This window comes from Palaemon carinicauda, chromosome 35 (genome assembly GCF_036898095.1).
Source record: "Palaemon carinicauda isolate YSFRI2023 chromosome 35, ASM3689809v2, whole genome shotgun sequence".
Taxonomy (NCBI): domain Eukaryota; kingdom Metazoa; phylum Arthropoda; class Malacostraca; order Decapoda; family Palaemonidae; genus Palaemon; species Palaemon carinicauda.
In genome coordinates this window covers 742528-770090 of record NC_090759.1, presented here as the reverse complement: position 1 = coordinate 770090, position 27563 = coordinate 742528, and the positions used below count along the sequence as shown (strand labels likewise).

The 27563-nt window shown below is 27.9% G+C and overlaps 1 pseudogene; it reads right to left on the bottom strand.

The window, feature by feature from the left end:
• Positions 1–99: 99 nt before the first annotated feature.
• Positions 100–27563, bottom strand: LOC137627587 (DNA polymerase delta catalytic subunit-like; annotated as a pseudogene).

Genomic DNA, 27563 nt, shown 5'->3' with positions numbered 1-27563 from the left:
ATAATTATTTCTTCTGGGTGTGTAGTAATATGACTATAATACCAAGAGCATTACCATTTATATGAAATATTTTTGGGCGATAATAATAATATTTATAACCTATTGTGGCAAGCCAAAACGATCGCTAATTTTTTTTTGACCAAGAAAATCTATTTCTGTCTTTTTACGCATATAAAAAATAGGACAGTCACGATTACTGCATATAACTTCTTTAATTAATGATCCTTGACACCTTTGACATTCAGTCCAAAATTGATTGAATTTTCTTTCGAGTGTAGCTTATTTTTCTATGTGGTGTGTATACAAATCTGTTTCGTGTACTTTACAATTATTACATAAAGCGTTATATTCTACATCATCGGGTACTATTTTTCTTTTTAATAAAGGAATTTTACAATTTATACAAGTTGGATGTATTTGAAAAAATTGACTTAATGGTCCTACTTTTTATTGGTAAACTCTTTTTTTGTGTATACTCTCCTATTAATATATAAGATTCAGTTTTATCACCGAGAATAGGTTCAAATATTCTAATAAGTGGCTTACTTAATTGATGTTTTAAATAATAATCATAATCTAATGGAATATTATTTTCTAATACATATATTGGATCTTCGGCCCTTTCATAAATAGGACTTTTTTTTTAATCCACATATAATAACGTATGAAATTCTATCGTCAAGTTTTGGAGTGCTACCGGCATCTCTTTTTCTTAATTTGATGGCTAGTTCATTGTGAATTTGTTTTCCTTTATATTCTTCTCCTTTTTTTGTTAATTCCTTTGTAATAACTAATTGAGAGATGTCAATCTCATTACAAAGTAATTTTGATATGGTTTGTTTGACAAAATTAAGGGCTTCTATTGGGTTTCTATCAATTAAGATTTTTTCAGACAATTATTTATGACCTTAACCACGAGTGGGCAATTGTCTCTACGAATTGTTTCTAGCCCCTTGCAATCTATTTTATCATAAGTATTAGCATTTGTATAATAAAGACCAGCATATCCTTTTTTATTAATAAGCAAGTAAGGGAAATATATTTTTTCAAAATCAAGTTTGATTGGCTTGATAAAAGACTGAGTCACATGATTCGCCGCCTCCTTGCCCAAATTTATGGCCTCTTCTAAAGTTTCAACTCCAAAATTAATCATAACACAATCGGTATCACCATATATAACTATAGCATTGTTATATTTTTCTTCAATCTTGTTTTTGGTAAGAGAAATCATCGTTCTTCAAAACGCCGTAACACTTTGTGATATATCTAAACACGGCAATTTACCAATTTGTGCGCCCGTAAAACCATAAACAGAATTAGCCAATATTTTATATGCCAGTTGTCTACCATCAAAGACTTTCTTTTTCCATGGATCTTTTTCGTTTTTTAATGCAATTTTCGCCTTCTTACGAGCAATTAAAAAGGATTCTAAAATTTCTGGAATTAATCCCTTGCGCTTATGACTTTTTACAAAATAATTATTAGAAGGTGTAATGATATAATCGTCAGCTTCCAGAGTCATTTGATTAAAATATCTTTTATCAATAAAGGTTGTATAACACAGATTTTATGCTATCATTATCGATGGATATAATGATACAAAGTCTAAAGTAACGATTGGAACGTTATAATATCCTCTTTTTGGTTCAATAACTGTAGCTCCTTCATATTCAAAACTCTCCTTTTTATCAAACACCGGTAATACTAAATTCTGTTCTTTGGCTTTTCTTAGTATTTGGGAAAAAATTTTAATCTGTTGTCCTCTATTTATAACATATGATAAAGGAATGCCCGTTACGCGTGCCATTTCTATATAATTGACTACACACATCAATTTATTCAATAATTTTAAAGGAAGAATAGAATCTTTTAAACAATATTCTGCCAGTCTTTTTCTAGTCTGATCATTACCATTTTGTAATTCAGAAATTATAGAATGATGAACATCTTCTTTTTGTTCGTTAAGAAAATGATAAGATACAGAATTTAAAGAATATGACCGAAGTTTGTGTTCTTTTAGTATTATTGTTAAAAGGTCCATTAAACACCGTCCATCTATGTTAATGATTGTGTTATTTCTTTTTCCTATTTGTTTGTTTTGGGTTATGGTATCTAATATTGTAGATTTTATTCCTTTTACCCTTCCTAAATGAGCAAATACTGGCAAGTTTAAATGCTTAGCGTGGTTAAGTAAATATGGTAAATCAAAATTATTAATATTATATCCAGTAATGATATCGGGGTCAATAAACAATAGGAATTTTGACCAATTTTCTAACATTTCTTTTTCTTCTTGAAATGAAAATATTTTAGAGCCCACAATGGGAGCACAACTATTCAAAGTAAAAACAACACTTATGAATGGCTCATTCTCTCCGTGCCGCATAACAACATTTCCAATTTGTATGACCGGATCTATTTCGGGTTCTGGAAATATTCCCCGTCTTCCCCCACACTCAATATCAAAAGATAATATTCTGAGTGGGGCAATAGACGCCCATTCTCCTTTGGGTTCATAAATAATTATTTTTTCCCACTCAAAAACGTTAACCTCTAATTGACAAGTAGTATTTTTAAAATTTGTCTCATTATTTTTTATTTCCCACTCACCAATAGGTAACTCGATCCAACAACAACCAGGCATCTGAGCATCTGTCATAAATCTAAGTGTGAAATCAACATTTGATTCGTAAACCCGAAAGTGAGTGGGATGTTTATCTATCACTAACCCATTTTCAAGAATAATCTGAGCTATAGATATTAATTTTGGTAAAGCCACAGTAACTTTAAAAAAACACAATGATGACGATGATTTTTTTTCTTGATATCCATATATACTTTGTTTAAACACCCTATCTACACTTAATACGTATTCCTTTAGTTTAATTTGATCTTTTGTTTCATTCAAGTAGATTTTTCGATTCAGAGCTCTTTTTATTTGGTCTGAATATGAAACTTGTTTTTGTGAATCTAATAAATTGACAGAAACATATATATATAAGGAAAAAATCCAAATACATTACAACAAATAGTATTCCCAATATCATTTAATCCAAATAATCTTATTATGGGTACCTGCTGCTGCTGCTGCATATTATAACCACCATATTCCTTTTTTCTTACCAGATAACCAATATAACAATCAATATCCATCTGCTGAAAACACAATTTATTTGTATTGGGAGTTGATAATGGTGCTGCTGGCCTATTCCATTCTTGGGGGAACCTATTTTTATTATCACCATTTTCAAAAAATGCCACAATTTGCTTATTTTACAACTCATTTTAAATTATATCTTATGAAAAACTATTAAACGTAATACCAATTTCATGTAAAGCCGTTTAAAAATAAACGGCTATATATATATATATATATATATATATATATATATATATATATATATATATATATATATATATATATATATATATACATATATATATATATATATATATATATATATATATATATATATATATATATGTATATATATATATATATATATATATATATATATATATATATATATATCTTTTAAATTACCAGGAAAATAAATTTAGATTAAATTTGTAAATTGGGTACCTTTTTTGTTATACTAAAAAATGGCAACATATTATGCATTCCTTTTTAATAAAAAATGTTTACAAGAAGAACAAAACAAAGATGATTATGATAGCATTACCTATTATATGTTAAAACCCAAAGACTTGGCCTCACGGATGACATATAATATAAAAAACATGGCCATCAGTTTGAAAGTATTATTATTTATTGTATAACTGATGTGATAAATTTGAAAGAATACGCTATTTTTCCTGAAGTTGACTCATCTGGTGATTATTTCATGATGAGTGTTTATGGATTTATGACCATATTTTTAAAAGAAATTTATAAAGAAGATATTTACCGAGACGTAAAAAGTATAATTGGTGTTTTCATCACCACACAAGAAATTTATGATAAGGGTAAAATAACTCCACCTTATAATGAGGTCAATTTAGATGATGAAAAAGACGAATTAAAAAATGAATTTGAACGTGGATCGTTCGGGTCGTGTTCCGAGATTACAATTTACCAATATTTGTTAAAAAAAACATCCAATAGCGATAAAAGAATTGAATGGTTTGAAAGAGGTGAAAAGGTTGATAATACAAAATAAAAATGATTTTGTTGGACGGGTGGATCACAAAGTTATACCTTATATTGATAATCAAATGTTTGATGTAAAAAAAGTATCTCTTAAAAAATAATCCTTTCGGTAGATATTTCATGATTTTCATTAAAACATAATAAAACATTATCAATGTCGATATCATTAATATCATCATTAGCACGTGTAAACATTAAATTAGAAAAATTAATACACCCGAATGAAAGCAAAGTATTAAACTGAATATTAATATTATTTATTATTTCATCTATTAAATTTGCGTTAAAAGAACATTTTGCATAAGAAATGTTAGAATAAGTATCCGAATTTAGACGACTTAACTCAAATAGCCCCTGCCTGTGTTGTTCGGTTACAGAATATTCAGAATGGGAATTATAGGAAATGATAAAGGACAGGAAAAAAAGTTTCGAATTAGTATTATTTTCTTGTTGTTTTCTAAAAATTTCTAAAAGGGACACAAATAACATATAATCATCTAACCACGTTTTAGGATCTAAAAAAATTATAACAATGAAATTATTAATATAGTTACAATTCAGGTATTTTTCCAAGTTGTATATTTCGTCTTCTAGAAATAATTGTTTATTGTTTTTTTAGAAATTTTCATATATAAACCAAGATTTTCATCTACGTCCTTTAAAATCTTTCTTTTCGTTATTACTTTTTGGTTATTTATTATTAATATCAATGTTTTTTTTTGTTTTTATAAGAAGAATTATTATTATTTCGGGGTGTGGTATGAAAATAATGATTATATGTTGTAGTGTTGATATCATTATTGTTATTTTTTGGATAACAATAACAACAAAAGGAAAACATTTTTTTAATATTAAAAAAAAAACAAAGTATGATTATTTCTGAAATATTATTGTGGGTTATATTTATAATCTATGTAGGACTTTTCTGTAATTTATTACAAAAACACTTATTTAAAAACATTTTTGATGAATTATATCCTCTTATTGGTCTTTATTTTGCATTGCCTATATCAAATCAATATTCTGATCATTCATATTATAATGTATCGGTGTTTGCTAATGAAAAGGAATGTACTCTTGATTTCATGATTCATATTATGCCACAAGATTTTTATTTCTTTTTGAATGATAATAAATTAATTTATCACCCCAAAGAAGAAGAGTTATCTGAAATGTGTGATCATGAATTTCGAAAAGCCTTTCTCATTTTATTAGACAAAAAGGACGATGATTCAACCAATGTCATATATACTCAAAATATATGTCTCAGAAAATTAGATTACTTAAAAATTTATACAAAAAAAAATTTTTTTACAAAACATTTGATAAACTACAGAATCCAGAAACGATAATAAATCTAATTTTGAATTTGATAGACAAGGGAAAAAGTTTCAGAAAAATTCTCAAACATGCCAACAGATAATAACTAATCACGAAAAAAAGAAACAAAATTGTTAACTGAGCTGAAATATTCACCTTCACATGATATGTCAAAAATAATAACCGAAAATGGAGAAACTTTTATGCAATTAGATTCTATGTACGAGTATTATGACTACAACAGTGGAACGAAAAAACAAATTGTTGATTTTGAAAAGGACGTCGAAATCATAAATTATTCTAATATTAAAATTGCCGACATTGATCATAATTTAAAGAGCAAACTACCGATTTCACCTTGTTTATTAAAATTATATTCAGGAAAAATAGTAGTTTTCATTCCTTATTGTGAATTAATTGATATTAGTCAAATTTAATTTGGAATATAATTCTAAAAATTTGATGGTAGATATAACACAATTTCCGTTTTCATTTTTAGGTAAAATACAATTGTTGGAGAAACATATGTACGAGTGGTTTTTTTCGTATAATTTTCCTGATTTTGAATGAGAAGTTTAAAATGTTCATGAAAAGGACAATATACATTTCTAGTATCATTATTAATATTATTATTATCATTTTTCGTGTTGCTGTGCATATGTAAAATATTTTTACATTTCTGGGTAGCCAACGAAAAATCATTTGTTTTGTTGTTCTTGTAATGATTATTATTATTATTATTATTATTATTATTATTATTATTATTATTATTATTTTTATTATTATTATTATTATTATTATTATTATTATTATTATTATTATTATTATTAATATTATTATTATTATTTCTTGGAAACTTTTATTTTAAGTATATAGAATTTTTCATCGTCGACATATTTTTCTTCTATTGAATAATTTCCCATTATTATGATGATGATGATGATGACGAAAAAGAAGAGTATAATAAGTATTTATTGTAATTTGCAAAACCCTTTATACTTAATCCTCAAATAACTATTAATAACTTTTTTAAAATTTTCTGATAAATTTGAAATTATTTCATCATATTTTATATTTTCCAAATCAATGTGGGTTTTATTTGTTAGAGTATTAACAATTTTGTTGTGAAAGCACTCTATTCCTTTAGGATGATATATCAATTCACCGCTCATGGCTATTGATGTATAAATTAAATCTTTGGTGTCTGATATATTGTAAGTTGATAAAACTAAGGGCACAAAAACACTTGGATTGATTATTATATATAAATTTATAAGATTATTGGCATCATCATAATTTAATAAAAAATAATAATAACGCGGGGAATTATTATCCTTGTTTTCTTGGTTGATTCTCAATTGTCCTATTATATAGAATTGTTTACCTTCTTTGTGATTGAAATATATTGTATTTATATTATTCGAAGAAAGACTATTTATTATATCTTTTTTCTTATTGTTTAATAAACTTTTCTCTTCTTCTATTATGAGGATATTTTTTTCGTTTTGATTCATAAATTCATTTATTTTATTAACAACACCTATATCTGGTCTCGTTGGGGAATAAAATATCCCGTCAATATACGCTGACATTTTTTGAATTTAATGAAAAAATGGCAGAAAAATCATATGAATACGAATTCAATACAACACCACATCATATTACTGAACGTTTTAAAAAAATATTTGAAGAAAAAACCTTCAATACAGTAATATTAGGTATAAACAGATTTTACATATGTCCTATAAATACACCAAAAGATATGTTAGAAAACAAAAACAAAGAGGATTTTTTAAATTATGGTAATATTAACAAAATCTATTATATATTAGAGGAAAATGAACGAGATACGAGTATTATAACTGTCATATTTAAAACCGACCAATATTTTATAAATTTATATTTAGTATTTAATAATAACATCATTGATTATAAAAGAAGTTATATAATCATGGGGCAAGACCCTTCCTTAAATATATCTCTAATGATTCCTTCCCTTCTCTCAAAAAATGATAATTGGAAAAGGTTATTTTATGGTGTTTTTTTTGGAGCATGGGATACAAATAAAGTAAATAAGAATACATTGCTTTTTAATACAAGAAATACAAGAGAAATAATGAAAAAGTTATATTCTGACATAGTACCTTTTCCATACATCCCTTATTTTTATCACCTGGTTTGTCACGCAGAAATGGAATATATTTTACAAAAAGATGAACCAGAAGAAGATGACCCATAAATTAATATTGTTAATAATACTCATAAAAATGGTGGAAACTGAAACCAAAAAATGTTTTTATGTATATTATATATATATATAAAGTGGATACATAAAACACTTGAGTCAGTTGGCCAACTATTTTAATAACAACCAAAAAAGAAAATATGTCAAATAAAACTCAATTATATGGATTTTGGGATTCGCGTTTGTACCCATCAACAGAATACCATCGTCTTGTTATATATTCTAAATTTCGTGATAATATTATGAATGCTTCAAGTGGAAGTACAAATTTTATCTCTTATTGAACAAATTGCAACGTGGGCAGTAACTGATGGAGGTAAAGTTACAAATGGGGAACAATATCTAGAATCAATAGACACCAACACGAAAGATACAGAAGGAAAACCAATATTTCTGTTATTTATTTCTATAGCTAAAATCATGGCACATGAAATGGCAAATATATTCATGCCCGCAGTAATTGATCATTTTTGTCAACAAATTGGTAGAGAACAAATAGATATAAATTCCTTGAACCAAAAAATTAATTTTCAGATATTATTTGATACATTTTCCCCTTTGGTTATTGCTAAAACATTAGACAACCTTTCTCATTGTTATCAAGGTTTATTATACAATTATTTTTTTAAACATTCATGGGAAGTTAGGTTTCGTATAAACAAACTTAATATAACAGAATGGTATATTAATCCCCATCGCGTATTTTATGATGTCAATTTATGTTATGAGCTAATAGAGCGATTAATGTATAAAATACGTAAATTAAAATTACCCACTATTATCGGATGTTTTGAGCCAATTTTAAATCCAATAGTATTTTGTTTAGAGTGGATGATTGATGGATTTTTTCATGTCATAGGGCCTTGTATTTTAGCTGGAACTCGTGATTGTAATTTTTTGAAAGTAAATGGGGCATTAATGCATGGCTTTATAGATGTTACTACACAGATAGATATTGATCCAAAAACAGACATCCTTTTTAGCATTTTTGGGACATTTATCAGATGCAAACTTTGAGCAGGTTATTACTAACTGGTTACCAATATTTTCCCAAACAAATCAAAATAATTTTGATCATTGCTCTGCTGTGTTAGAAATGTTGGTCGAAAATGTTATTCATGAAGGAGATTTGGCACATCTTATTTGTGAAAACAAAGAAGATATAGTTGATAGTTTTGAATATTTTTCTGAAAATAAGTGGTTGTGTATGTATTTAAATTCGAACAAAATGTCAACCGCCACCCTTGAAATGGCTAAGGTGGCCATATGGAACGAGCATTGGAGATTATTCAGCCACGTATTAGAAGATGGGAATTTTAGTCCAGGAATTATAAAACATTTAGCAGTATTTTTAAGTAATAAAGTTATTGGAATTGAGAAACTATTGAATAAATATCATATGTGGTTACCAAAAAACGCCAGTGATACCGGAAGGATTAACTTTATTGCAATATTGTATCAAAAATGAGGTTAGTAATTTTTATCAAATAATAAAACTAAGTCATATGAAAAATAAATTGAATGTTCCTGGTTTAGATGGCCTAACTCCCATTATGACTGCCTGTTGTGTTAAAAAAAACGAATTATTTTCAACTTTTATTAAAAGCTGGGGCCTCTAGTTTTCTAAAATCTTCAACATTAAATCAAACAATATTTCATAGGATTGCTACAGCAAAGGGTAATAAAAAGCTACTATCAATATTGAAAGATTGGCAAGATAGAAATCCGCTGATGATGCTTCCAGATATAGAAATTCGACAACGCGATGGAAATTTGACGGCACTACAACTAGCATTACTCTTAAAACGTAACGATGTTGCCAGACTATTATTGTCTTTGTTTCATAGCTCACCTACAAGTTTATTTGGTAATTCTAGCATGTTTAATACGGCCGACATGATGTTTCTTTATAATAATGCTACAGGATTACAAATAATCAAATCAGTATCATCATCGTTCATTCCCAATTTAACACGAATATATGGTTCATATTTGGATGGGACAATAGAACGCCCAACCAATATGGAAACGTGGCCAGTTTTTATAATTCCATGTGAATACATTTTGACAATATATGATTTTCCAATGTCCCCAAACGAAGAATCAATCCGTCATACTTTGTGGGGTTTAAGTGATAAACGAGATAGTGAATGGGTAACCAATGGGGAAATAGAAGGAAAAATAGAAAGTTGTCCAATTTGTTTAGATGACATGAAAAAGAATTTTATAACAGAATGTGGTCACAAGTTTCATCCATTTTGTTTATCTCGTTACTTTTCTTATAATAAAATTTGTCCAGTATGTAGATATGATAAAATAATAAATCTTCCTGTGTTTCGCAATCAAAATAAATATCCCGCCAAACCACCCCCACCATTGTTAAATGAAAGACTATTAGTTAACCCCCCCTCAACTAACACAATATTACCTTAGAGAATTCTTTATAATTCAGTTCATTTTTGTAATAGTTATAAATTTACCCCACCTTTTATTTCTGGACATATTTTTGAATGCTATTTCCTTGTACATCAAGAATGGGTATCTGAAACTAAATAGTTTAAATAAGAAATATATATTTGTGGTACATATATATACATACCTTGTTATATTTCAAACAAAAATATAACAATGAAGAAAGAATATGTTTACAACTTTAGCTTGGTAACTCCAGAGATTTTGGGGTTTGTTTTATTTAGTAATAATAATACATTAACGGACCTGGGAATAAAAATATTGTCAGCGTATGCGGCGCATAAATTTTCCATGAAATGTAATAATGGATATTTTTATAAAGTATCAAAATTAGAAAATGAAAAACTATTGACTGAAAAAAAATTATTAAAACAAGTAATTTTAACCTTTGATGTTATATTGGTAGAGATGAATGAAGAAGATAAAATGAATTTGATTGTTAGAGAAAATGAACAAATCATGATGGTATCACAAGAACATGAATATAGAAGGTATGTTAATGAAAACCACCCATTATTAATAAAAAAATTTAAGGGGACTTGTAATGATCTTTCGTGTATGACGTTCTTTAGTCGAGAAACAGAAATCCTATTTGATAATTATCGTTTGTGTATCAATCCAATAAAAAAAAACGTATAATATTCAATATAAGAAAATGAGAGAAAAAAAGGAAACTTTTGTACGAAATATATTGACTCGTGAAATGTTATATATAAACGATGAGGGTCCCGTGTATAAAGAACCTTATTTCATTATATTGGCAAATAATAACAGTATCATAGGTTTAGCTTCATTTCTAGAATGTAATAACTTTGCTGTAAAGACAGTTTATATTGAACAAGGCCCCATAAAATTATATCAGCGAATACAACCCGATAATTATACACAATCCTATCCATTTATTTTAGAGTACGAAGAAAGTTGTGTGAATAAACAAACTTCTGATATATTGACTTATTTTGCTATGTGTTGGAGATTAAATGCTTCTGTTTCTAAAAATGTAAACAAAATTAATAATGTATTAGATAACTGCATATCTGCATCGAGTAAACGGCACCATGTAATTAATGAAACCACAATAAAAAAATCTAACATACTCATGAAATTTAATGGTATTCCCGCTACATTAAAATTTTACGCTTATCATTTTGTTATAAACAATGCAATGATGAGTGAATCTTATGAACACTGTATACCCGATAATATAGTTTATGTATTAAAAGATTACATATTTTTAGTTGAATGTAATTTATATAAAACTAAAAATCATTGCGTCATCCCAAAACCCAAACCTATGGTTATTATTGATATTCAAACAAATGCATTTATAGCAAAAGATAGAATGAAATCTATTCACGACCTAAGAAATTACATAGCTTCTTATTTATATGATTACTTTATATTTTTTCAGGGAGAGACGTGTAAAGGGATTTCTTTATGTAGTTCTTTACAACCAAAACATCAGGCCATAAAGATGATCGATAAAAACATTTACGAAGTAAAATTAGATGCTTCTTCATCATCAAACGAAATTTCTGATATTATTAGGGAACGCCCAGATAAATATAAACTAAACAGTAGTTATATAATCAACAGGCACTCCAAAAAATGAATTGAAGTGTGTTAATTAATAAATAGATGAAGAAAAACTATTAAATAATGTATAATAAAACACACACACACACACACAGGAATTCATAAATTGTATTTGTATTGTGGTGAATTTCCAAATTCCAACAATAACTATTATTGTTTGACGAAAAAAGATTAGCAAATGTATTAACCCTGGATAGGTACGCTCCTTTGACACCCCTTTAAGGGTATACTCGGACGCGAGCGACCCCGACGCCAAAAAAAATTCCTGAAAAATCAGTTTTTGCAGTAACCTCCTTTTTTCTCTTGCCAAAAAAAAACTTCAATGAATGCTTAAAACAACTGTAAAGATAAATACTACTCATCTGCAGAAAAACTATTTATTATAAATATTTTAAAAAATTAAGTAGAAAAAAAAACCTGACATAAAAATTCATAAAAAAAAAGTTTATACATATATACACAAATCCTTTTAGGAATTAATTCTTGAATGTTTAGGACACATCTTGATGTATTTTGGATGAAGTCAGACCCATGGAGGTGAAGATCTGAAATGAGAAAAAAGGGTAACTTTTTTTGGCCAAAAAAATTTGTCCAAATTTCATGAATTTTTTTGGGTACCCAAATGAAATAGGAAGTGGCTAATTTTTTTTAGGGAATAAACATATGTTATCCTAAAATAGAAATATGTAAAAAAATCTTCATTATTTTGTAAATTACATTTATATCAGGGGCCATATCTAAAGGTCATTTTTCGAGTACTTAGAAATTTCGTAAAAAAATACATATATTTAATATATAATATGATATTTATGCAGGTAAAAATATACCAAAATATCACAAATTCTATAGGGAACCAGAATATATATAGATAGGGCAACTTACGCTTCGGATATGTCCACAAAATGGCCGCCAACCACACTGACTCAGACTCCCTAATCTGCCACTTGAAATGTAGGAAGGGTATGTCAGTTTCAAGGTGTTATTTACTAATCTAATTATTCTTGGATATGCATAAAAATTGTATGGTGGGTTGCTGGATAATTGTCGATTATTTTACGACTATAAAATTAAAATTCTGACCCAAAAAAAAAATTTTGAAGGGAAATAAAATCGAAAAAAAAAAACAAAAATGTTAAACAATATAATATTTTAGCTAAAAAAAAATTGATGATATTCAATCAAAAAAGAAGTAAACAAAATTTTCCGACAAATAAACATCTAGAGGAATCATTACTCTGTGATAGTTCCTTAGTACGTAGTAATTTTGAAAGAAATGGGAAAAAACGAAAAAATGGCAATCACAGGAAAATCGAACACATACCTATATATACGCCATATCTGGCTAAAAAAAAGATAGGCATGGGTAGCCAGATCATCTAGAAACACTTTCCAACACTATAAAATTATAAGTTTTGTGACACTACTTGCCAATTCCTTACGGTAACATGACTGAGCAAAAAATGCAAAACAAATAAAAAGGGGCACTCGCGGAAAAATGGCTAACATTCTAATATACGGCATTTCAGAAAAAAAAAATTCAGCCACGTGCTAGGCAAACCATCAAGGCACATTTTCCGACAAATAAACATCTAAATGAATCATTACTCTGTGATAGTTCCTTAGTACGTAGTAATTTTGAAAGAAATGGTGAAAAAATGAAAAAATGGCAATCACAGGAAAATCGAACACATACCTATATATACGCCATATCTGGCTAACAAAAAAGATAGGCATGGGTAGCCAGATCATCTAGAAACACTTTCCAACACTATAAAATTATAAGTTTTGCGACACTACTTGCCAATTCCTTACGGTAACATGACTAAGCAAAAAAATGCAAAACAAATAAAAAGGGGCGCTCGCGGAAAAATGGCCATTCTAATATACGGCATTTCAGAAGAAAAAAAATTTCAGCCACGTGCTAGGCAAACCATCAAGGCACATTTTCCGACAAATAAACATATAAATGAATCATTACTCTGTGATAGTTCCTTAGTACGTAGTAATTTTGAAAGAAATGGGAAAAAACGAAAAAATGGCAATCACAGGAAAATCGAACACATACTTATATATACGCCAAATCTGGCTAAAAAAAAAATAGGCATGGGTAGCCAGATCATCTAGAAACACTTTCCAACACTATAAAAATATAAGTTTTGCGACACTACTTGCCAATTCCTTACGGTAACATGACTAAGCAAAAAAATGCAAAACAAATAAAAAGGGGCACTAGCGGAAAAATGCCCAACATTCTAATATACGGCATCTCAGATAAAAAAAAAGACATGCACGTGTTAGCCCAACCATCAAGGCACACTTTCTAACACATAAACATGAAAAAAAAATCAATAATATACGGCAATTCCTTACTACGTAGTAAATTTTTACAAATTATGAAAAAAAAAATAGAAATTGGCTACCGCAGTTAATTACCCAATATACCAATAACTACGTCGTATCTGACAAAAACAAAGTCACGCATGGGTAGCCAGATCATCTAGACACACTTTCCAACACTAAAAAAGCAAAAGTTTTACGACACTATTTGGCAATATCTTACGGAAAAATTACTTGGCAAAAAAATGAAAAAAAAATGAAAAAGGGGCACTCGCGGTAAAATGCCCAACATTCTTATATACGGCATCTCAGATAAAAAAAAAGACATGCACGTGTTAGCCCAACCATCAAGGCACACTTTCTAACACATAAACATGAAAAAAAAATCAATAATATACGGCAATTCCTTACTACGTAAAATTTTTTACAAATATTGAAAAAAAACAGAAATTGGCAACCGCAGTTAAATACCCAATATACCAATAACTACGTCGTATCTGACAAAAACAAAGTCACGCATGGGTAGCCAGATCATCTAGACACACTTTCCAACACTAAACAAGCAAAAGTTTTACGACACTATTTGGCAATATCTTACGGAAAAATGACTTGGCAAAAAAATGAAAAAAAATGAAAAAGGGGCACTCGCGGTAATATGGTCCTCGTGGTGATGAACGACATTTTAACTAAAAAAAAAAACATGCACATGGTAGCCAAACAATCCACCAAGACTTTCCACAACTGATAACCTATACAAGTTGCACCATTCTACGACAATTTCATAATACGTAATAAATTTGATAATTATGCAAATTACCTTAGAAGGGTAAACTCGGTCGCGCTCGACCCCGACGCGTCTCAGAAATCGGGGAAGGAGTACAGCTACAGCAATGCACATCTTGACACTACTAGAGCGTGTAGGGGAGACACCTCCTGCAGGTCGATCACCCACAAATTCAGTCACGGGGGTGAGTCACGTGAGAAAAACCTCTTTTTTTTTGACGCTCGGGGTCGCGTACGACCCACCGTACCTATCCAGGGTTAAAGTGGGGTGTTATAAACATTTTACCACATATAAGCGGATAATCATGGCTTAAAACTTTTTTAATAGTATTAACATTCAAATTTATATAAAGGTTTAAATTATCAATATATTTTGACCGGAAAGACAATATATATGTTATTAGTCTCTTTGTACTGTACGTCATTTTTGTCGTTTAGGTAGTTTAGATCGATAATTCCTTCATATAACAAAACCATAAAATGCGAATCTCTTATTAAACCAGTATTTTTCCTCTTTATGAAAGCAAAAAATCTATAATTTCAAATAACGATATAATTGGTATAATGAAATTAATACTTATTGAATATATTGGACGTTGTATTACAACTGCAGATAGATCATCAAATAAATATTACTGTATAATTTTCAGAATATACTAGAAAAGTTTTATACTTTAGAAGAAGTTTCTAAGGCTGCTAAAAAAAATTACGAACGAAAGCGGTGATTTATTGTACAACTTTGTACCAAAAGTATACATTGACAAAATTGAACAATTAAGAAATGTAGCATCTGCGGGTGATATCTCTTGGCAAACACTGAAATTTTTTTTCGCGTTATATAGGACTAAATGAACTTGAAGTTGATGATTTATTCAGCGAAGAGAATATTTATATTTATACATGCCACGCCTTAAGACACACATCATCCCGTATTCGTATGCAGAGTCCAATAGAGGATTTTGATCGGAGCTATACACTTGTTTATGAAAATATTAAAAATTAACTATATAAATTATTAGCAATCAATTTCAATTAAATTTTACAAAAACTATGGAGGAAGCGTGGATCAAGGCATATCTAAACGCACACACCAAAATAGTAGAACCAATGACGCGTCAACGAATTATATCCAAGGCACAAAAAAGGGGGATTGATGTTACAAATGATTCGTTTGTGACCGTTTATAATAATTTTCGATTATCAGGATTACTTTCAAATGCTTGTCAAACTCGGGCTTGTCCCTATTATTTGGTCCCACGCAAAAATTACAATAATCATGCTAGTGTAGAAAGGAAAATGAGTAAAAATTTCCTTCACGGCTTACATAAAATATGTTATACATATCCAAATGATACCGGGGATGAAATTATGACAAAATTGAATTCACCAGAAATAACTATGGAAAATATGAATGCTGTAGGATATTTACAGAAAAAAGTATCAATGCTTATCTCTGGAAAGTTTAAATTAACTTACTTTTGTTTGTTTATCAGGGGCTTGAATATATAAAACCACACCCAACAACACCCTATAAAGCTAAATGTAATAACCCCACCCAAAATCTTGAATTTATTTTGATGACAATAATTACACATTAATCCATACATAAAAATGCAAACAATAATGGCAAATAAAGCTGTTAATTTTAATATATACAAATCATAATTTTTTCCTATAATTTTTTGCCTTAAATCTAAACTTGTAATATCATAAGTAAGCTTTTCAATTTCTTCCTTAATATTATTTGTGCTATTTTCTGAAATAGATTCTGGTGATATTGTATTTATTTTGTTTTTACTGCTGTCGTTTTGAAAGATTGTGAACATTGTATCCGTTATTGATAAATCGTTATAATCTTGAATGTTGATGTATTGCCCCAAATTGTTTACTTTTAATAAAAAAATATATTAAAAAAGGAGCGCCATTTCTTCATTCGGATCTATACCCGTTCTTCCAATGTCATTAATATTTTCAGGAAATGTGGTATGAAAGTTGATGATACATATGTTATAGATAAATTCTGGTGTTATGAGGGGAGATATTATATTCATTGAATATTTTTCTTCGTCTTGTTGTTGATTGGTAATAGAAATATAAGAAAGTGGTGATAAAAATTATCCCTTTTTCTTTTCATTGTTTGATGCTAATTGTTTTAAAATTGAATCTACATTTTCCTGGCGGTAAAGTTCTAAGTAATTACGAGATGATTCGCGATTATACCCACCCACGTTATATTGTACGAGAAAAATTTCTGGAATGATTGTTAATACACCCAAAGACGAAAATGTATTAGCTGCTGAGCTTAACATTGTTAAGGATTTGATAGCTAATTGAATCCATACTTTTGAAATTATTGTTCTTAAAATAACAGCAGTTAAACGCATACCACATTCAATTAATCCTTTCATTCCAACTCCAATTGTGTTTATGTTTTTTGTAGTAATCATAACATAATTCTTGGTATAATATTTTAAAAGAAACGCCAATATAACGGGGGATGCAAGAATGCTTTCTTCGATCAAAATAGTCTCGCCCATTGAGCGTATTATTTCTAATGCAGTATTCCCATCATCTTCCCCCACCTTTGATGATATAATAACTTTATAATGGCCTACCATTAAACCATCCACATCTCTTTCGTTTTGGGGCTTTATGATGGTTACATTTTCGGGTTATTTGATTATTTTATCTGCTTTGTTGGTAAAAAATCCCAGTTCAATCTTTTTTTGTTTGATCTTTTTTTTCGGTGTAACCGGGGTTTAGGGAAAATTCGTTATCGTTATCATCTGTTGTGGCAGATTTAATAATATATATAATAGGTATTGTAGATAACTGAACTATATCTGAATCAGACAATTGATTCATAACTGCATCCCCAAATACGTATCCTAAAACTTTCCTATGCGCTGATTTTTCACAGGTATCCGTTTCAGCATTATAATCTTTACGAAATCTTTGACAATATTCTTGGTTATATTTTATATTTTGATATTGCACATCCCACGACAAAGGTGGAGCATCCACCAATCCAGACATATCACACACCTTGGCTGTATCATTGGCACGAAGCTTTAAATAACTTTCTTTGGTTAAAAAAGATGAAGAGGGGAATGATAAATTAAAAGATAATAAATCCTTCTCTTTTTTATCTGTATTATCATCATTTATTATCCATCTTGATGATGTTAATAGAGCAAATCATTTTAGATTTGTCAATTGCATACCACAATAACATTTTTCAATACCACTACCATCAGGGTAATGTTTCTCTATGGAAAATGTTTCAAAAAATATTTCTGGTCTTTTATTAATAGCATCTAAAGAAGAATTCTTGATTGTTTTAGTCAATTTAAAGTTTCCTGCGAGAAAATCATTAAATTCCTCGTAAATTTTATAGCACGCTTCACTACATGTTGGTATATTGTCATTAGTAATATACGATTCGAGACAAGGTTTTTTATAATCGTGTTCATAACACTTGAGCATATTACAACCCAAAGTAGTAAACTCTGCTACAAAATCAAAGGGATATTTTTTTCTAAATTCATCTGGAAAATTTAATGGTATTGGAGTAATATCTCCCCAAGGAACATTTCGAATAATTATATTTTTAAAATATTTGCCACCTTTACGAGACCTTAATTTTTCAAACATTTTACGCAAAAGAATTCTATCGGTGATTAATAAACCTTGTATGATATCATTGTGCGTGGGTAATGGATATTCAAATGATGGAGGGGATGTTGGTGAATTATGGAACATTTTTCAATTACATTTATTATTTCTTATAGACAAACAAAGGTTACGACAGAATAAGTATAAATAACCATTTACTTTTTATTCCACGAAATAAAAATTTAAAACTATTTTTCCCAATTTTCTTGTCCTTTTTGAAAATCATATCAAAATAAAACATATAGAAAACATTTCAAATTGTTGATGATATTTAAACTGGTTGTTTATTCCACTATCATATATCATTTATCTTATTCTTTCTTTATGAAAAAAAATGATAATTGACCATAAAAAGAGAACAAAAACAACGATAATAATAATACATTTGATTATACTCTTGGTAATTATTGTCATTCTTCATATATTTTTAAATTTTACTAATAAAAATCAGATATCACTGCTTTATTTAGATAAAAACAATAGTCAACAAATATTACAAAAAGAAGATAAGGGAGTGGAAATATATAATGTATTACCATACACCGCAACAACAAATAAAGTGCCTTCTTGGAATATAGAAAATGAATACGAACACGAGAACGAAAAAGAAATTAATCCTCCTTTTTTCGCTTGTTCCAAAAAGGAAAATATTTCAAAAAAATCATCATCATCACTTTTTCTTAATAATAATGAAGAATGTTTAGACATAAAATTTCCTATATATGATAAAACATCTCATAATTTATTATTATTTCCTAAAATTAATCATAAATATTTAATACCCAATAGTAAAAAAATACCTTATCATAATAAATTTGGTGGATTTGGTTACTGTGGTTTGGGGAAATTATTATTTGATTGAAAAACTAGTAATAACTAGTCTTGTTTTTGTTATGCTCCAGAATATTTTTTGGAGGAGAAATGTGCGATGAACCTCACCAAAAAAATTTTAAGGAAAATAAATGTATTAAAGTTGCACATAGAACTAATATTCCTAATGAAAATATATCATCCTTTAATCCTTTTATTGATGGCATCTGTACTCATTGTATTTCTCCAGAAACTCAAGTACCCGTTGTTAACGCAACATTTCCTTTGTGTAAAGAAATTAATAGTGAGGTAGAAGAAAATGAAATTATAGTAACAAAAAATGAAAATTATTTCAAAGATCCATGCAAATATGATGCATTAAATCCTCATTTATATAACAGCCCAAACAATAAATATGTACCAGGTTATGGCTGTGTTTGTGATTTTCATAATGGCTTTGTTGAAAGGATATTAGAAAACAGCAAGAGCTCAAAAAAGAAGAAAAAGACGAAGAAGAAGCGTCAAATGTGTGCATTAAAATTGGAAAAAAAAAACACAACTTCATTTCATACAAGTACATTCTTATAAAGAAATAGAAAGTCCATTTAATATTATTTTTCCAAACAAAAAAGAAATTTTAGTAAAACAACATTCTTTGAAAAAAGCAAACAATCATGATTGGTTAAATAGAGTTATCAAACCATCAAGAGAATTTCCAATTCGTCATATGCATCACCGATATAAAAAATGGCCGGTCGTTCATAAGAAATTTTTAGTTAATCAATATACTCAAAAAGAGTTAACCCATCCAATATCTGCCCTTAGATTAGCAACGGGAAGAGGATTTGAAACCAAACACTGGTATGAAACAACTAATAATCGTTTTTTGAATAATGCAGTACTTGGGCGTCCTATAGTTATACATTTCATAATAACAACACACCCTGGACGGGAAAAGTCTTTTTAAATCCATTGGGAGCAGTTTATCGTCAATATTATGGAGCTACTATTTTATCAAAACAAGGAGAAATTGTAAAATTACAGTTAAGGGGTTATAAACAAGAAGAGAATCCCGATAATTCTATTATCACCTTAACGCCCAATTATAAAACAGAAATGATGGATAAAAATGAAATTGTATACGTTCCTTCGATTTTTCTTACTTACAAAGTAGAAGATTAAGTAATTAATCAACTAACGCTTTTATACATTATTAAAAACCTGCAAAACAATATAACGGTATTAATTTAACAAACAAACATAGATGTTTATAATCACTATACTCTTTTTCCTATTTATAGCCAAATTTATAATAAATTGTTACTTAAACACAATTACTTGGAAAATTATTTTATGTCGGTAACAATTATAGAAAATATATACTGTATATATATATATTACAGTGAAATATATATATATATATATATATATATATATATATATATATATATATATATATATATATATATATATACATATATACATATATATAAAACTAATAATTTCTATTAATATCAATAATATTATTGTCTATAGCACTTACATAATATATGAAATAAAAGAAATCGCTGGAGATTTGTTTACGTGTCCAAAAAACTTGTTTTTGTGAATCTAATAAATGGACAGAAACATATATATAAGGAAAAAATCCAAATACATTACAACAAATAGTATTCCCAATATCATTTAATCCAAATAATCTTATTATGGGTACCTGCTGCTGCTGCTGCATATTATAACCACCATATTCCTTTTTTCTTACCAGATAACCAATATAACAATCAATATCCATCTGCTGAAAACACAATTTATTTGTATTGGGAGTTGATAATGGTGCTGCTGGCCTATTCCATTCTTGGGGGAACCTATTTTTATTATCACCATTTTCAAAAAAATGCCACAATTTGCTTATTTTACAACTCATTTTAAATTATATCTTATGAAAAACTATTAAACGTAATACCAATTTCATGTAAAGCCGTTTAAAAATAAACGGCTTATATATATATATATATATATATATATATATATATATATATATATATATATATATATATATATATATATATATATATATATATATATCTTTTAAATTACCAGGAAAATAAATTTAGATTAAATTTGTAAATTGGGTACCTTTTTTGTTATACTAAAAAATGGCAACATATTATGCGTTCCTTTTTAATAAAAAATGTTTACAAGAAGAACAAAACAAAGATGATTATGATAGTATTACCTATTATATGTTAAAACCCAAAGACTTGGCCTCACGGATGACATATAATATAAAAAACATGGCCATCAGTTTGAAAGTATTATTATTTATTGTATAACTGATGTGATAAATTTGAAAGAATACGCTATTTTTCCTGAAGTTGACTCATCTAGTGATTATTTCATGATGAGTGTTTATGGATTTATGACCATATTTTTAAAAGAAATTTATAAAGAAGATATTTACCGAGACGTAAAAAGTATAATTGGTGTTTTCATCACCACACAAGAAATTTATGATAAGGGTAAAATACCTCCACCTTATAATGAGGTCAATTTAGATGATGAAAAAGACGAATTAAAAAATGAATTTGAACGTGGATCGTTCGGGTCGTGTTCCGAGATTACAATTTACCAATATTTGTTAAAAAAAACATCCAATAGCGATAAAAGAATTGAATGGTTTGAAAGAGGTGAAAAGGTTGATAATACAAAATAAAAATGATTTTGTTGGACGGGTGGATCACAAAGTTATACCTTATATTGATAATCAAATGTTTGATGTAAAAAAAGTATCTCTTAAAAAATAATCCTTTCGGTAGATATTTCATGATTTTCATTAAAACATAATAAAACATTATCAATGTCGTTATCATTAATATCATCATTAGCACGTGTAAACATTAAATTAGAAAAATTAATACACCCGAATGATAGCAAAGTATTAAATTGAATATTAATATTATTTATTATTTCATCTATTAAATTTGCGTTAAAAGAACATTTTGCATAAGAAATGTTAGAATAAGTATCCGAATTTAGACGACTTAACTCAAATAGCCCCTGCCTGTGTTGTTCGGTTACAGAATATTCAGAATGGGAATTATAGGAAATGATAAAGGACAGGAAAAAAAGTTTCGAATTAGTATTATTTTCTTGTTGTTTTCTAAAAATTTCTAAAAGGGACACAAATAACATATAATCATCTAACCACGTTTTAGGATCTAAAAAAATTATAACAATGAAATTATTAATATAGTTACAATTCAGGTATTTTTCCAAGTTGTATATTTCGTCTTCTAGAAATAATTGTTTATTGTTTTTTTAGAAATTTTCATATATAAACCAAGATTTTCATCTACGTCCTTTAAAATCTTTCTTTTCGTTATTACTTTTTGGTTATTTATTATTAATATCAATGTTTTTTTTTGTTTTTATAAGAAGAATTATTATTATTTCGGGGTGTGGTATGAAAATAATGATTATATGTTGTAGTGTTGATATTATTATTGTTATTTTTTGGATAACAATAACAACAAAAGGAAAACATTTTTTTAATATTAAAAAAAAACAAAGTATGATTATTTCTGAAATATTATTGTGGGTTATATTTATAATCTATGTAGGACTTTTCTGTAATTTATTACAAAAACACTTATTTAAAAACATTTTTGATGAATTATATCCTCTTATTGGTCTTTATTTTGCATTGCCTATATCAAATCAATATTCTGATCATTCATATTATAATGTATCGGTGTTTGCTAATGAAAAGGAATGTACTCTTGATTTCATGATTCATATTATGCCACAAGATTTTTATTTCTTTTTGAATGATAATAAATTAATTTATCACCCCAAAGAAGAAGAGTTATCTGAAATGTGTGATCATGAATTTCGAAAAGCCTTTCTCATTTTATTAGACAAAAAGGACGATGATTCAACCAATGTCATATATACTCAAAATATATGTCTCAGAAAATTAGATTACTTAAAAATTTATACAAAAAAAAATTTTTTTACAAAACATTTGATAAACTACAGAATCCAGAAACGATAATAAATCTAATTTTGAATTTGATAGACAAGGGAAAAAGTTTCAGAAAAATTCTCAAACATGCCAACAGATAATAACTAATCACGAAAAAAAGAAACAAAATTGTTAACTGAGCTGAAATATTCACCTTCACATGATATGTCAAAAATAATAACCGAAAATGGAGAAACTTTTATGCAATTAGATTCTATGTACGAGTATTATGACTACAACAGTGGAACGAAAAAACAAATTGTTGATTTTGAAAAGGACGTCGAAATCATAAATTATTCTAATATTAAAATTGCCGACATTGATCATAATTTAAAGAGCAAACTACCGATTTCACCTTGTTTATTAAAATTATATTCAGGAAAAATAGTAGTTTTCATTCCTTATTGTGAATTAATTGATATTAGTCAAATTTAATTTGGAATATAATTCTAAAAATTTGATGGTAGATGTAACACAATTTCCGTTTTTATTTTTAGGTAAAATACAATTGTTGGAGAAACATATGTACGAGTGGTTTTTTTCGTATAATTTTCCTGATTTTGAATGAGAAGTCTTAAAATGTTCATGAAAAGGACAATATACATTTCTAGTATCATTATTAATATTATTATTATCATTTTTCGTGTTGCTGTGCATATGTAAAATATTTTTACATTTCTGGGTAGCCAACGAAAAATCATTTGTTTTGTTGTTCTTGTAATGATTATTATTATTATTATTATTATTATTATTATTATTATTATTATTATTTTTATTATTATTATTATTATTATTATTATTATTATTATTATTATTATTATTTCTTGGAAACTTTTATTTTAAGTATATAGAATTTTTCATCGTCGACATATTTTTCTTCTATTGAATAATTTCCCATTATTATGATGATGATGATGATGACGAAAAAGAAAAAGAGTATAATAAGTATTTATTGTAATTTGCAAAACCCTTTATACTTAATCCTCAAATAACTTTTAATAACTTTTTTAAAATTTTCTGATAAATTTGAAATTATTTCATCATATTTTATATTTTCCAAATCAATGTGGGTTTTATTTGTTAGAGTATTAACAATTTTGTTGTGAAAGCACTCTATTCCTTTAGGATGATATATCAATTCACCGCTCATGGCTATTGATGTATAAATTAAATCTTTGGTGTCTGATATATTGTAAGTTGATAAAACGAAGGGCACAAAAACACTTGGATTGATTATTATATATAAATTTATAAGATTATTGGCATCATCATAATTTAATATAAAATAATAATAACGCGGGGAATTATTATCCTTGTTTTCTTGGTTGATTCTCAATTGTCCTATTATATAGAATTGTTTACCTTCTTTGTGATTGAAATATATTGTATTTATATTATTCGAAGAAAGACTATTTATTATATCTTTTTTCTTATTGTTTAATAAACTTTTCTCTTCTTCTATTATGAGGATATTTTTTTCGTTTTGATTCATAAATTCATTTATTTTATTAACAACACCTATATCTGGTCTCGTTGGGGAATAAAATATCCCGTCAATATACGCTGACATTTTTTGAATTTAATGAAAAAATGGCAGAAAAATCATATGAATACGAATTCAATACAACACCACATCATATTACTGAACGTTTTAAAAAAAAATATTTGAAGAAAAAACCTTCAATACAGTAATATTAGGTATAAACAGATTTTACATATGTCCTTTAAATACACCAAAAGATATGTTAGAAAACAAAAACAAAGAGGATTTTTTAAATTATGGTAATATTAACAAAATCTATTATATATTAGAGGAAAATGAACGAGATACGAGTATTATAACTGTCATATTTAAAACCGACCAATATTTTATAAATTTATATTTAGTATTTAATAATAACATCATTGATTATAAAAGAAGTTATATAATCATGGGGCAAGACCCTTCCTTAAATATATCTCTAATGATTCCTTCCCTTCTCTCAAAAAATGATAATTGGAAAAGGTTATTTTATGGTGTGTTTTTTGGAGCATGGGATACAAATAAAGTAAATAAGAATACATTGTTTTTTAATACAAGAAATACAAGAGAAATAATGAAAAAGTTATATTCTGACATAGTACCTTTTCCATACATCCATTATTTTTATCACCTGGTTTGTCACGCAGAAATGGAATATATTTTACAAAAAAATGAACCAGAAGAAGATGACCCATAAATTAATATTGTTAATAATACTCATAAAAATGGTGGAAACTGAAACCAAAAAATGTTTTTATGTATATTATATATATATAAAGTGGATACATAAAACACTTGAGTCAGTTGGCCAACTATTTTAATAACAACCAAAAAAGAAAATATGTCAAATAAAACTCAATTATATGGATTATGGGATTCGCGTTTGTACCCATCAACAGAATACCATCGTCTTGTTATATATGCTAAATTTCGTGATAATATTATGAATGCTTCAAGTGGATGTTCTGAATGTATCGAAAATTTGTGTTCAGTACAAATTTTATCTCTTATTGAACAAATTGCAACGTGGGCAGTAACTGATGGAGGTAAAGTTACAAATGGGGAACAATATCTAGAATCAATAGACACCAACACGAAAGATACAGAAGGAAAACCAATATTTCTGTTATTTATTTCTATAGCTAAAATCATGGCACATGAAATGGCAAATATATTCATGACCACAGTAATTGATCATTTTTGTCAACAAATTGGTAGAGAACAAATAGATATAAATTCCTTGAACCAAAAAATTAATTTTCAGATATTATTTGATACATTTTCCCCTTTGGTTATTGCTAAAACATTAGACAACCTTTCTCATTGTTATCAAGGTTTATTATACAATTATTTTTTTAAAAATTCATGGGAAGTTAGGTTTCGTATAAACAAACTTAATATAACAGAATGGTATATTAATCCCCATCGCGTATTTTATGATGTCAATTTATGTTATGAGCTAATAGAGCGATTAATGTATAATTTACGTAAATTAAAATTACCCACTATTATCGGATGTTTTGAGCCAATTTTAAATCCAATAGTATTTTGTTTAGAGTGGATGATTGATGGATTTTTTCATGTTCATAGGGCCTTGTATTTTAGCTGGAACTCGTGATTGTAATTTTTTGAAAGTAAATGGGGCATTAATGCATGGCTTTATAGATGTTACTACACAGATAGATATTGATCCAAAAACAGACATCCTTTTTAGCATTTTTGGGACATTTATCAGATGCAAACTTTGAGCAGGTTATTACTAACTGGTTACCAATATTTTCCCAAACAAATCAAAATAATTTTGATCATTGCTCTGCTGTGTTAGAAATGTTGGTCGAAAATGTTATTCATGAAGGAGATTTGGCACATCTTATTTGTGAAAACAAAGAAGATATAGTTGATAGTTTTGAATATTTTTCTGAAAATAAGTGGTTGTGTATGTATTTAAATTCGAACAAAATGTCAACCGCCACCCTTGAAATGGCTAAGGTGGCCATATGGAACGAGCATTGGAGATTATTCAGCCACGTATTAGAAGATGGGAATTTTAGTCCAGGAATTATAAAACATTTAGCAGTATTTTCAAGTAATAAAGTTATTGGAATTGAGAAACTATTGAATAAATATCATATGTGGTTACCAAAAAACGCCAGTGATACCGGAAGGATTAACTTTATTGCAATATTGTATCAAAAATGAGGTTAGTAATTTTTATCAAATAATAAAACTAAGTCATATAAAAAATAAATTGAATGTTCCTGGTTTAGATGGCCTAACTCCCATTATGACTGCCTGTTGTGTTAAAAAAAACGAATTATTTTCAACTTTTATTAAAAGCTGGGGCCTCTTGTTTTCTAAAATCTTCAACATTAAATCAAACAATATTTCATAGGATTGCTACAGCAAAGGGTAATAAAAAGCTACTATCAATATTGAAAGATTGGCAAGATAGAAATCCGCTGATGATGCTTCCAGATATAGAAATTCGACAACGCGATGGAAATTTGACGGCACTACAACTAGCATTACTCTTAAAACGTAACGATGTTGCCAGACTATTAATGTCTTTGTTTCATAGCTCACCTACGAGTTTATTTGGTAATTCTAGCATGTTTAATACGGCCGACAT